Below are 13,857 nucleotides of genomic sequence, written 5' to 3'. Positions count from 1 at the left end.
GTCACTTTAATCATTAATTTACCATGGGAGATATCCTGTCTTTTTGTGTGTTTATAATAGAGGTTAAAGGGGTAGTGTGGCGGTAAAGAATTATTCACAGAATAACAAACATTACAAAGTTATACAACTTTGTAATGTATGTTATGTCTGTGAATGGCCCCCTTCCCCGTGTCCCACCACCCCCACCCGTGAACCCGGAAGTGTGCTGCGCTATACTCACCTGTCACGTGCCGACACCCGTCTCCGATTTTCATTCAGTGACGTCTTTATCGGCCGGCCAGCGAACAGCTCTGACTGTCCCGAATGCCGGCCGCCCTCTGCAGCGTCATCAGCCACTCAGCCGCGATTGGCTGAGCATAACTGTGCTCAGCCAATCGCGGCTGAGCACAGTTGTGACGCGGCGGAGGGGGGGGCGGCGGCAGCGACTCGCTGTCCGTCCGAAGATGACGTTTGGCACAAAATGGCGGACGACCCTCGACACAGATCAGGTAATGTATAATGCACCACACTTCCGGGTACACGGGTGGGGGTGGGGGGACACGGGGAAGGGGGCTATTCACAGACATAACATACATTACAAAGTTGGATAACTTTGTAATGTGTGTTATTCTGTGAATAATTTTTTACCGCTGCACTACCCCTTTAATGGTGCGTTTACACAGGCAGATTTATCTGACAGATTTTTGAAGCCAAAGCCAGGAACAGACCATATACAGGGAACAGGTCATAAAGGAAAGACTGAGCTTTCTCCTTTCTTCAAATCCATTCCTGGCTTTGGCTTCCAAAATCTGTCAGATAAATCTGCCTGTGTAAACGCACCAATAGATATCCCAATATTAGAGGTATTCCAACTTATAATACTGCCAGTGAATTTTCTGCACTAAAGCAGAAGTCTAATGACCAAAGTTCAAAAGTGATTACTGAAAATAAATAAAATAGATAAAATTAATTATATAAATAAAATTAAATTGCTCGATGGGAGTTAATACTAAGTAAGTGGTCTCTTCAGTTGTGCTTGTAAAGATCACTCAATGTACAATGTACACTTTACAGTCTAGGATCTCATGTATAACAGCATTGTATGCAAGGTTAAAAAAAAAATAAAAATCAGGAGACAAGTAAAGCTTGGGAAGGCTCCAAGGACTGAGGCGTCTGCTCGCTCTCCCTTCAAGTAAATAATCCAGGCCCGAGGCCCACAGAGCGCGGATCAGGGCAGGGATGCACCTTGTGCTCGTTGTCAAAGAACGGCATTGTTAGTTCATGTCAGACGTTTTCTACCACCAAACAGAAAGCTTGGGTCTTCACATCTTTTCACACATAGATTATGCTATAAAATCTTATAAAAGTCAGGGCCTAAACTAGCTGTAAACAGAATAGACTGCTAAAAAAAAACTGATAAAAATAAATACCTGTGTTATGAACACACTGCCACGGCGACTTCCTACTCTGTACTCCTCAGTAGGAGGTTAGAGCTGGGAGAGGAGCAGCCGGAGCCCCTCTCCCTCTGTGGTTGGCCTTTCTACAACCTTAATTTTATATACTCTGCTTTCCCTGCATCCTGACTGTCTGCTTTGTATCTGGATTTTGCCTGTTGCATACCTCCCAACCATCCCGGATCCAGCGGGACAGTCCCATTTTTGGGGTTATGTCCCGCCGTCCCGGGACTGACCCCATGTGTCCCGTTGCATCCGGTCCCCCCTCCTCCTCTGTCCCCAGCCCCAGAGCTGCCGCTGCCGAGCACTAAGAGGGCCTATTCACTGTGAGCGCTCCTAGTAACACTGTCAGGCCCGGACTGCCCCCAACCCCAGACACTGACGGACCGCAGCTCCGGTGAAATAAATGCAGAGACTTCCAGTGCAGGCTTCCTGCATCGGAAGTTCAGTGTCCCAGCCCCGCAGCGCCCTCACTCCTCTCCTGCTTGGCCCAGATGTAATGTCATATCTGGAGCCAAGCAGAGAGTGCAAGCGCTACAGGGCTGGAACAGCGGACTTCTGTTGAAGGAAGCCTGCACTGGGAGTCTCTGTACTAGGGAATAGCAGCTCCAGGGGGGTAGACTGCAGGGGAGCAGTGTGAGAGGTGAGTATCCTTTTGTTTTTCTTATTTTTCACATTGAAGCTACTACACTGGGGACTATACAATGAGGGTAGGGGTATACTATGTATGGCTATACAGTGTGGGAGCTACAAAGGGGGGTTATACTATGTAGGGCTATACAATGTGGGGGCTACAAAGGGGGGCTACAAAGGGGGGGTTATGCTATGAGGGGGCTATACTGGGGACTATACTATATAGGGGCTACGGGGGACTTAACTGTGTGGGGCTACACAGGGGGCTATATTATGAGGGGGGCTACAAAGGGGAGGGCTATACTATATGGGGGCTACATAGGGGGGCTATACTATGCTGAGAGAGAATATTGCACTTTGTATAGTGGATGTTATGCAGCAATGGCATGGGGGTATAAGTTACTATGTGGTGAAGATGAGGTGATAATATTTGTTTCTAATATAATGGTAACAGGTGATGTAACTATGGGGGGGGGGGTAGCTATAAGGGGGCGTGGCCACAAATGTCCCTCTTTCCTTCAATCAAAAGTTGGGAGTTATGCTGTTCAACTTTACACACAAAACAGGCCAAGGTCAAACCAGTACAGCATTGTAATTGTTTTGATTCCAAGTCTCACCCCAGGCTTGTACGTTTACTATTCTCTGGTGTCTTATTGAGCCTGTCTGGTTCTGACCCAGTCTGACTTCCCTTGTATACCATAAGACCTGTGCACTTACCCAGTGTAAGGACTGTCACCATGTTAGGGGCCGCCAATTAAAGCAGATCATCCAAGTAGGGGGGGGGGGGGGCATAACGTTTGGGGAGAGGGCAGGGCTGTCAGAGGCTGTCCAGGCATGATGGTAGTTGTAGTCTCTCCAATCTGACACAGTAATCTCTGCTGCCACCTCTGTCCATGTCAGGAACTGTGCAGAGCAGGAGACGTTTTCTATGGGGATTTGCTACTGCTCTGGACAGTTCCTGACATGGACAGAGGTGGCAGCAGAGATCACTGTGTCAGACTGGAAGGAATACACCACTTCCTGCAGGACATACAGCAGCTGATAAGTACTGAAAGTCTTGATATTTGTTAAATATAACTGTCTGACATCAGAGAAAACAATGTTTTTGTTCTTCCAGAGTACCCCTTTAAAAGCAAGTTCGCTGGCGTGGATTAGCTGCACGTTCGGACTTCTCTATTGATATGAATAGGGAAGTCAAATTCTGCAGCAAATCTGCATGTCTGAATATACCCTAAAAGGGTTCTCTACTTCTTGCAGAACCTTTTCTTTAGAAGAGGCGTATTGTTTATGCTCCAGCTACAGGGACCAGCATGTTCACACCATGCCATTAATGTCAAGTTGTATTTCCAAATCTTCAAGGGATCTGGGCCCCATGGATTTCAGTGGGACATCTGCAACCATTTTTTTATGCTGTTATTTAAAGTGACTTCTGGGCGGAGCTTCCCTTAAAAACATCACCAGTTATGGACCCCACCTGAAGCAGGTTTGTGATGATTCAGAAGACACAAATGACATATACTGCACCTAAGGGGTTAACCTATAAAGAGGAATTTCCATTAACACATTCATTCATCTTGCAGAGCGATTTGCGCCACGTGTTTCGGATATACTGTGTATTACCGCTCACATGTCAAACATCTCTAAGTTTGTTATGACAAGGGAGTATAAGCGTTTACTTTGCGAGCGTCTCTATGCAGCGCCGCCATAGAATCTGCAGGGAAGAGGCAATAACAATTATGAGTGGGCAGTCTGTAAAATTTGATCGCCTCCACTTTACCAGGAGGACGGGGTTTTATTGTATTTCCTCATATTGGCTGTCACTGTATACATGAGGGGCCTAATAAAGACACAAGTAAATTTGCTACTTCCCTGGACAGTTCCTGTCTCGGACAGAGGTGGCAGCAGAGAGCATTGCGTCAGACCTAAAAGAAAACACCATTTCCTGCAGTACATACAGCAGCTGATAAGTACTGGAAGACTGGAAACTTTTAAATAGAAGTAATTTACAAATGTATATAACTTTTTGAAACCAGATGATTTGTAAGAAAAACGTTTTTTGCTGGATAACCCCTTTAAAGGGATTTATGGCCTATTCTAATGTTAGACCATTAGCATGTGATCGGTGGCTGTCCAACCCTAGAGACCCCTCCCGCCAAGCAGCATGAATCGGCATGGTGTTCACAGTTGTTATATTGTAAGCTAGGAAAAGGAAATCGACAGTGAGCACCTTGTATCCTCTACGTCACAGCAGGCAGCCATACATTGTGAAAACATCAGCAAACAGCTCCTTATATCTTAGCTTCCTGGACCCCTGCTAGTGTGACATGTGACCAGTGGAGTATTCCGATTAATTCAAAACTGCAAAAATCATGTAGTAATGTAAACGTGTTCTCCACTTTGGACAAACCCCTGTTAGAAGGGTCTTCTGACAACAGACTGATCACAAGATGCCCCCCTACAAAGCTATAAAACTATTATTTTCCTCGAAGCTCAAAGGTCATGTAGGTGGAGCTGAGCTGCAGCATGCATGCCTTCATTTGTTCAAAGTAAGCGATATGAGTTAAAAGGGGTATTCTATCCTTGGCAATGCTCAGGAAAGGGGTGGGTGAAAACAATTACATACACTCTAGTACTGCCGCCCACATTCTGCTGCTCCGGTCCCCGATGTGCGCCCACTTCCTGGACTTGAGATGTGAGGTCATAGGCCGCTGAGCCATTCAGCAGCAGAGACAGGACACCGCTACAGCCACTGCATGGCCTGTGATGTCCAGTCTCAAGGCCCAGAAGCAGACGCACAACAGAGACTGGAGAAGCAGAATATGAGTGGCAGCACTGGAGCCGGGGAGGGTAAGTGGATGTAATTGTTTTCACCCACCTCTTCCCTGAGCATTTAAACTTTAAAGTGCACGTTGTGTTGTTTAAATTTTTTATGCTGAAATCAATAGTACAGGCAATTTGTAACTTTGTAACTGGGTTTATTAGCTGAATAATACATTTTTATCATTAAAAAGCAGTTTAAAGCTCTCCCCCCTGTCTTCATGGTTCTCTTATAGAGAGGGGAGGTGTTAAGGGAGATAAGACACCAAAACAGGACAACAAAGAGTTAATTTACAGCTACATCACCGGGCTATCTCCTCTGAAGTCAGCACTGACTTCTCTGACCTTTGAATACCATCTTTCACATAGGTCCCACTGTGTAATCCTTTGTTCTCTGCTGGCGACTAATCTCCCTACTCCCTCCTCCCCCCTCCCCTCCATAGATTACACAGGGCCTGACTGATGTAAAAGAGTCGAGATTTCCTGATAAAAAGCAGTGGATGAGAGAAAGGTGGGTGGGGGGACCTGGGGAAAGTCTTTTTGAATGCAGAAAATGGCATATTTGTCTAGTAAACCCAATTATAAAGTTTCTTAAAATCGCCTGGACTATTGATTTCTGCAAAAAAAAAAAAAAAAAAAGTGACACTTTAAACTATAGCAGGTGCCGAAATGACAGGGACCCCAAAGGTTCCTCCAGGACCTTCAGGATACAAGAATACTAGTACCACAGATGTCAGGGGATAGTTGTAATGGAAGCTGGTAGTGATTTCACATTGGTTTCCATGTATATCTCAAGTCTGATTTCTTTTTGTTTTTTTGTCTAAATCTTGAACCTTTAGCTTTGTTCTCATATTTCCACCAGGCTACAGTAAAAAAAAAAAAAAAAAAAAGATAATAAAATAAAAGTGTTTGACGATGAGCCAGCACATGACTCACTTGCTTTACTGCAGCGATTCCAGGGTCTGTGTCATTCCCTGTTTGGTCAGGGAGCGGGCTTTGCTCCATACATCCTTTGAAATGCAGTGATAAAAGCCGCGCTCTCCACTTGAGGTCCAGCATTGTTCCACTGGGTTGACTGGTTTTTGTTATTTCAGTAGACAAAGACTGGTTTGTAGAATCATCAGAACAGCCACAGCTGAAGCAGCAGCCGCTGCCTCATAGGCAAAACTGTACAAGTCCAAAGCCTGATCACAGCCCCAACACATATTGCCCAGCATACTCCATCTTATGGTCTTCCACTTGCTGTCACTTAAGAACTACAATGGATCAACATTCTTCCTGGTTATGTAACAATTAGACAGAAGCACAAGGCACATACTTAAAGGGGACCCATCAGCAGCTTTTTGCTGAAAAAAGTAAAGCCAGTGTACTATACTCTATGGGGATTTATCAAACATGGTGTAAAGTGAAACTGGCTCAGTTGTCCCTAGCAACCAATCAGATTCCTCCTTTCATTTTCCAAAGAGTCTGTGAGGAATGAAAGATGGAATCTGATTGGTTGCTAGGGGCAACTGAGCCAGTTTCACTTTACACTTTGATAAATTTTCCCCTACGACTCTTATTTGAATCCCTCGCTCCAGCGCTGAGATGTTAGCTTTAGAAATTTTATGCAGATTCAGAGAAAAAGCCCTGTAGACTGTAGAAGCCCAGAAAAATTCGTCCCCTTCTCTTCTTGCTAATGTCCCTATGTCTGCGTGTAAACTTCTACTCACTAAGGGCCCTATCACACGGAGAGAGATCTGCCAAGTCAGGCCTATTCAGCAGACTATCACTCGGTGCAGAAAAGACAATGATCAGCGGATTAAAACGATCAGCTTGTTGTGTCTTTTAATACTGCCTAAAAATCATTGACCGCTGGGGCGCACATCAACGCTGATGGCTGATGACCATGAGAAAAAATAAAATAAAAGTTATAAATACCTGTCTACACTCCTTGGCCTTTTTCTAGCTTCTGTCCTCTCCCGGCAGCCGCTGCTGGAAGGTCTAAGCTGGTTTCTGAAGTGACAGGCTGCTCAGCCAATCACTGGCCTTGGAGCTGTCTTGTTTCGGCCAGTGATTGGCTGAGAGGCCGGCTCAGAAGTTCCAGCAGCGACTGGGGGCAAGGGGGGGGGGAGCAGAAAGAAGCAAGAAATCCCGGGGAGCATAGACAGGTATCTATAATGTTTATGATAATACACGTAAGGCAAGGGCTGCACTATTATTGAGCCATGTACAAGCTCTGTAAGCGAGCGGCAATATAGCAGATCCGGAATATCAGGCCGTGTAATAGGGCCCTAACTTGTCTGGCAAATTACAGCACAGCACATACTCCTCTCTGATATACCATGATATAGTGCTGGAAAAGAGAGTGCAGTGGAATGGGGGATAATTTACAGTAAGGGTACAAACACACACACACCGTATATGCAGCAGATACGCAGCAGATTTGATGGTGCAGATTTGATGCTGTGTTCAGTTATTTAGATCTAATCTGCTGCGTATCTGCTGCATATCTGCCGCGTAATTGCTGCGTATCGCAGCAGTAAATACGCTGCATATACGGTGTGTGTGTTTGTACTCTAAGCTACTAAACATGTAGTCAGAGGAGGTTACTGATGCACTGGGTTTGCAAGGTGCTGTGTGAGCAGAACTGAAGCTGAAGTGAGACACCTAGTGGCCACTTTTGGCTAATAAAGAGATTTACAAAAATGTTATGGTATGTTTACACAAAGAGATTTATCTGACTGATCTTTGAAGCCAAAGCCAGGAACAGACTATAGACAGAGAACCGGCCATTAAGGAAAGACTGAGATTTCTCCTCTTTTCAAATAAAGTCCTGGCTTTGGCTTCAAAAATCTGTCAGATAAATCTGTCTGTGTAAACGCAACATTAGTAATCACATTGGCTATTAAATCAAGAGAAGGTGTTTGAAACCACAATGGCAACTGAAGTTGTGACTGTCAGAACAGGAATTTCCAGGGTGTTGACAGAACACCAGGTGGTTGTGAGCAGCGGGGGATCCAGACAGCATTGGAATAGCAGCAGGGGGAGATCTGACAGGTGAGTATGTTATATTTTAGGGCAAACTGATAGCATTTTTAAAAACATTTTTTTTACCTTTAAAGGGAATACCCAGGCTTAGAAAAACTTGGCAATTTCGCAGCTCACTTCCTTTGAAGTAAACGCAGCTAAAATCTAAGGCCACTTGTAAAACGCTGTTTTTGCAAGAAAGTAGCTGTGTTTTTCCAAGTCCTAGATAACCCCTTTATATTATTATTTCTGTTTTTAGTTCCCACTGTGTCAGAAGTTTAGTTAAATCTGGAAGATATTGGTTACTATTTGTGTAATGACTTGTATTTACCATGAATTCTTTCCCCTCCTCTTATCCACTCGGAGGTCACAGCCTAGTTATCTAAATACATTGTCCTGGAGCCGAGCCGCTCCTTGGGCTTTCCCTGTTGTTCACTTTCTCAGGCTGAGTTCTAGCCCAAGCACTTTGTAACTAAATGTTGTCATTCTAATACTCCTCAACAGCACAAAAACCCTGGAAAATGTTTTTTTAGGAATGATCGCATGAATGACACGGCTTCAACTTGGCAGAAACGATCACCATCGCTGCTGGATTTACATGAGTCGGCACTTTTCAGCCCAAAGCACAAGCATTTGTGGACAAAGATGGGAAAAGTTTGGAGCAGGACAGGTCATTGTATGCACGGGTGCAGTTTTTGAGCAGAATTTTTCTTGGTCATGCAAGTATGATTACCCTCCCTGACCTCTGTACAGGCTCAAAACTGCTGATAGACTCACTTCAAAAAGGGAAATCATTTTATTTTTTCAAATCAACAGGTGTCAGAAAATTATATAGATTTGTAAATCACTTCTATTTACAAGTTCCAAGTCTTCCACTACTTATCAGCTGCTGTATGTCCTGCAGGAGGGGATGTATTCTTTCCAGTTTGACACAATGCTCTCTGCTGCCACCTCTGTCCATGTCAGGAACTATTCCAAGCAGAAGAGGTTTTCTAAGAGGATTTGCTATTGCTTTGGACAGTTCCTGTCTCGGACAGAGGTGGCAGCAGAGAGCACTGTGTGAGAAAAAATACATCACTTCCTGCAGGACATACAGCAGCAGATAAGTACCAGAAGACTAGAGATTTTGACTCACAGGTAAATTACAAATCTATATAACTTTCTGAAATTAGTTGATTTGAAAGAATATTTTTTTCCCCACTGGAGTACCCCTTTAAAGAGGACAATAATTAAATTTTTTTTTTCATCCAAAAATCATACACAACAATGTCACCTTTGTGGTAAATCTATCCATGTGTCTGTGAGGTTGTTCCTATCAGTACAGGTATCATGTTAGAATACATTATGGAAATCTCACAATAAACAAGCTAAAAATAAACGCCACCTCTCTCAATGTCATTGTAATCAGCATATTTAGCGTTATTACGGACAGAAAACAAGGATGAGACAGGGAATCAGCACACATGTCACAGCAGCAATCATCATCGTCCTAAAGACTAGTTTTTCACCACAAATGACTAAAATAAACTAAAATTGGATAATAAAATAAATACACCTAAATGTTTGTTTTTGGCATGTGGGAACGGGATACAGGACATGAAGACGTTAATGGAGAAATGTTTGGAAGATGATAATTGTTTGATCAGAATAGGAAATTCTATTGATCTGAAACTTGCTTAGCCCATAAATCTACTTCACATTAAACTCAAACAAATTATTTAAAACTGTTTAACTCATTTATATATTGAGAATAATAATATAAAATTTAAAAAAGTTGGGGCCTGGTTTCTACACCCCCTTTTTCTTACACCTCATTGGCACACTTGATGACTTTTGAGATGAACCATTGGTAAGATTCCAGAAGCAAGATAGGGAAGCAAATTTTGGGCTTTATGCTTCACTCATATATTTAGCGCAAACTCAACAGAACACCCCAAAATAAGTACAGATCCCAGAAAAATAAGGACACCCTGAAGACATCACCTAAAAATAAAGACCCCCTCAAAAAAAAAAAAAAAAAAAAATACACCCCCTGACTAGACCTCCTTATTTACGGACCCTTAGACCACACCCCTCCCGTTTACAGACCCTTAGACCACACCCCTCCCGTTTACAGACCCTTAGACCACACCCCTCCTGTTTAGAGACCCTTAGAAGACACCCCCACTGTTTACAGACCCTTAGACCACGCCCCTCCCAATTAGAGACCCTTAGATCACGCCCCTCCCTTTTATAGACTCTTAGACCATGCCCCTCCTGTTTAGAGACCTTTAGATCACACCCCTCCTGTTTAAAGACCCTTAGACCACACCCCAGACATCTGACCAGATGTTCATATACATATTACTCTGCCGCCAAACAAGATGCACCCTTCCCATAAAAGCAGATAACTATGTCTATTCCCATGATGTGCTGGACACCCTTTTATTATCTAGCAAAAATATATATGAAACGTTGAATTCATCTGCATTTGGTCTGATTTACAAGGGAATGATCAGCTCTACTTTGATAATGTTGTCCAGTTTGGACAACCCATGTATGTTTCTTCGTCACTTTGAATGGCACGTGTGCCTATGAAACATGCTGATGTGATGTACTAAAAGAGGAGTAATGTAGAAAAATTTTTGGATACTATTAGAGATGAGCGAACCTGGAGCATGCTCGAGTCCATCCGAACCCGAACTTTCGGCATTTGATTAGCGGTGGCTGCTGAACTTGGATAAAAATGTACAGTTTTACTCTTACAGTTCATCAAGGAAGGATCAGTCTCGTCTGACAGGGTACCAGAGGATCCTAAGTTGACCTCTTGGGCCTTTAACACAATAAGAAACTGCAGAAGACAACAGCATATCTTTAAATCGTGACCTGTTTGACCCAACAATCGTCCAAAAAAAGACATTTCCCTTCAATTCTCCAGTCATGGCCTGATGGGACTCTGACCCAACAATTGGCACCCAAGGTCCAGTAGAAGACAACACCATTCTGATATGCTTAAATTAAGACTTGATGGAACTCTGACCCTATAATGGTCCTACAAAGGACAATTCCATATGGATGATATTCAGTCACGACGTGTTGGGGATACCTGAGGAATGGAGAGGAGAACATAGGCGCCACAGTGTCTTATACCACCATATAAGCATGAGATAACTTGAGGCACTTATCACGTTCTCCGTCCTTGATCCCGCTAGACTCTCAGATGGAAACTGGGCAGGGAACACTTTAAGATCTTGATTTCCTAAGCGATTATTTCAGAATATAAATTTTCAAGTTGGCAGAAATTTCAAGACCGCCCTCAAAGTGACCCGAGCGCATTTAGCACCATGCCGTTCCTTACTGCCCCCCGTTCTCCCCCAACCCTCTTTGAAGTCCAAGAAAAGCCACCAAGACTTATTTTAATACATGATCACAACTCTTATATATGTGAGATACATTCAAGGGTCAAGAAAGGAAGAGAAGGAAGTGCAGCATGTTCAGAGTTAATCAGCTGTCGTGCCACTTTGCAAGACATACGCGTGACCTTACATGGATACATAAAGGGATCCAACCGTAGGGGCGGCAAATGGATTACAGCTGTCTTATGGGACCTCGGGATACATGGAAGGGAACACTCCACTATATTCATTAAGGAAGACAATGATCCTTCCCAATTCCATTAAGTCTAATGATCTATTGGAACAATGTGTATACACTTGGCTGGGAGAATAGGAAACCTCCACTTTATTAATTAAAACCTAGAATTCATGTTATATTCTGGATCTGCTGACTGAGGGGAAGCGCATAATAACGAATCGATGATTGAATTATTGCCACTCTCCTTAATTACTGCAGGTTTTATCTGCTCCTTGTATAATAAGTGTACTCTTATTATATCTCCAGTACAGGCCAGTGACGGAGAGGGTCGGATCAAAGTGTTAATTTGCTGACGAATATAAATGACCCTACAGATAGTGATAAAATAACACAATATCCCATTTATATAAAGCCAATAGAAACCATTAAACACCCTACAATAAAGAGTCACTATATATCACTACAGAATAATTCAAAGCAAATGTATCATTAAGGATATTAAAATAGTTTCCATCTGGTCAGCGATGGAGATCCTGGTGGCGAGATCCATTTCTCAAATCACTGCCAGGTTTCTTCCTATGAGAATTGGACCGCTCTATGCACTGGAAGCGAGCCCAGCACCCCCAGTACACCGATATCCCCTCCCCTTGGTGACACGCCTTCTTCATAATTCTGGCTGTGTCACTGATGGGAGGGGATATCGGTGTACTGGGCGTGCCGGGCTCACCTCTAGTACATAGAGCGGTCTGATTAACATAGGAGGAAACCAGAGCTGATGGCGGGAACTGGGCAGCGATTTGAAAATGGTAAGTGCCACCAGGATCTCCGTACTGGTGCAACCCAAAAAAAAGTTTAAATCCTTAGTCATGCATTCACTTTAATGTAAGTATTATACTCTGCTGGTGGGGTCACGGTGTACATACATTACATATCTTGTACTGATCCTGAGTTACATCCTGTATTATACTCCAGAGCTGCACTCACTATTCTGCTGGTGGAGCCACTCTGGGAGATTTATCAAACATGATGCAAAGTGAATCTGGCTCAGTTTCCCCTAGCAACCAATCAGATTCCACCTTTCATTTTCCAAAGAGTCTGTGAGGAATGAAAGGTGGAATCTGATTGGTTGCTAGGGGCAACTGAGCCAGCTTCACTTTACACCATGTTTGATAAATCTCCCCCTATGTTTACCTGAATACTTCCATCCCATTCCCACATAGTGCTGCTGCCCAAATAATAGTCCCACCAATAAGGGGTGAATTCCATCTTATAAAGTCCCATCACTTTATCATCTGGTTTAAAACTACAACTTCCATCATGCTGCTTATAATGCATAGGCAATAGGCAGTGCTCAGCGCCCTATACTTATTGAGATTGCCGAGCAGAGCGCACAGCAGGGATTCCACTCAGAATTTCCGCCTGTTTTTCTCAGTGTGAACGGGCCCTATCCTAGCGATAGGAAGAAATCATCAGGGGTCCTGAAGCCGAGCCTGCTTTATTTGCAGGGTGTGATCACACACAAAGACTGCAGTTTGTTGAATCAAAATCTGCAACAATCCTGCGGCATTTCAGTCCTGTGTAAACATTCCCTTAAAGGAGTTGTCAATCCCTATAACAGTGTGCAGACTGGTATATGAATGGGACAGGGAACCTTCAGTACAAGAGCAGTAGTAAAAATGTGACAGGACCATGTGACACTGCATGTAATGAATTTGGTTGCGTACCTTTGTAACTTAGTAGCGATTTGCTGTCACTGCATTGCCCTAGACTGAAACGTAGCATTACACCCCAGCATATACATATATACACACACGCACATACACACACACACGGTGCCTTGGATTACCAGCATAATTTGTTCCGGGACCGTGCTTGTAACCCAAATCCACTCTGAAACTAAAGCAAATTTTCCAATAGAAAATCATTGAAATGCAGACAATTGTTTCAACCCCTCCCCCCCCCCAAAAAAAATAAAATAAATAAAAATAATGGGAGTATAACATATAGTAAGTGCATAAACCTAAAAAAAACAGCAGCAGTAGATACAGGATGGAACTGCAGATCCCCATAATGCAGTAGTGTAGTACTACAGGCTAGAATAGAGAAGCAGGGCTGCTGTCAGAGGTCTGTGTGGTCACATGACTGCAGTGGGGAAGGGGGTGTGTGTTCAGCATGGACCAATCAGGAAGTGAGAATAACTGAGCTGTGCAGAAGGACAGTGACAGAAACTTTTCTATAAAGCAGTGTGAATGGCAGTGTGAGTGCAGGCACATTATAGCGGCAGTGTGTATAGCTGAGTGTAAGTGCAGGCACATTAACGCAAGGAGAATGGAGAGGATAGGGAACCCGGTACAGGGAGCTCTTAAACCAAATTACAATACATATATACAAA

At 43.6% G+C, this 13,857-nt stretch overlaps 1 protein-coding gene and 1 long non-coding RNA gene across 5 annotated transcripts in view; one reads left to right on the top strand and one right to left on the bottom strand.

The window, feature by feature from the left end:
• The window catches only part of JAM2 (junctional adhesion molecule 2), a 76,113-nt gene that overhangs the window by 47,041 nt on the left and 15,215 nt on the right, over nucleotides 1–13,857 (bottom strand). The window lies entirely within an intron of this gene.
• The window catches only part of LOC138767987 (uncharacterized), a 29,153-nt gene that overhangs the window by 9,572 nt on the left and 5,724 nt on the right, over nucleotides 1–13,857 (top strand). Inside the window, exon 1 of one of the 3 annotated variants that reach the window (XR_011358897.1) lies at nucleotides 8,440–8,562. The exons of 1 other annotated variant lie outside the window; for it this stretch is intronic. This is a non-coding gene — a long non-coding RNA (uncharacterized lncRNA). Of the gene's footprint in view, nucleotides 1–8,439; nucleotides 8,569–13,857 lie in introns of those variants that run through there. One more of the 3 variants, XR_011358898.1, reaches the window with a different exon arrangement.

The sequence above is a fragment of the Dendropsophus ebraccatus genome, chromosome 11, assembly GCF_027789765.1.
Source record: "Dendropsophus ebraccatus isolate aDenEbr1 chromosome 11, aDenEbr1.pat, whole genome shotgun sequence".
Lineage (NCBI taxonomy): Eukaryota > Metazoa > Chordata > Amphibia > Anura > Hylidae > Dendropsophus > Dendropsophus ebraccatus.
Note: the sequence above shows the minus strand (reverse complement) of the source record. Positions and strands in the feature narration are given on the sequence as shown.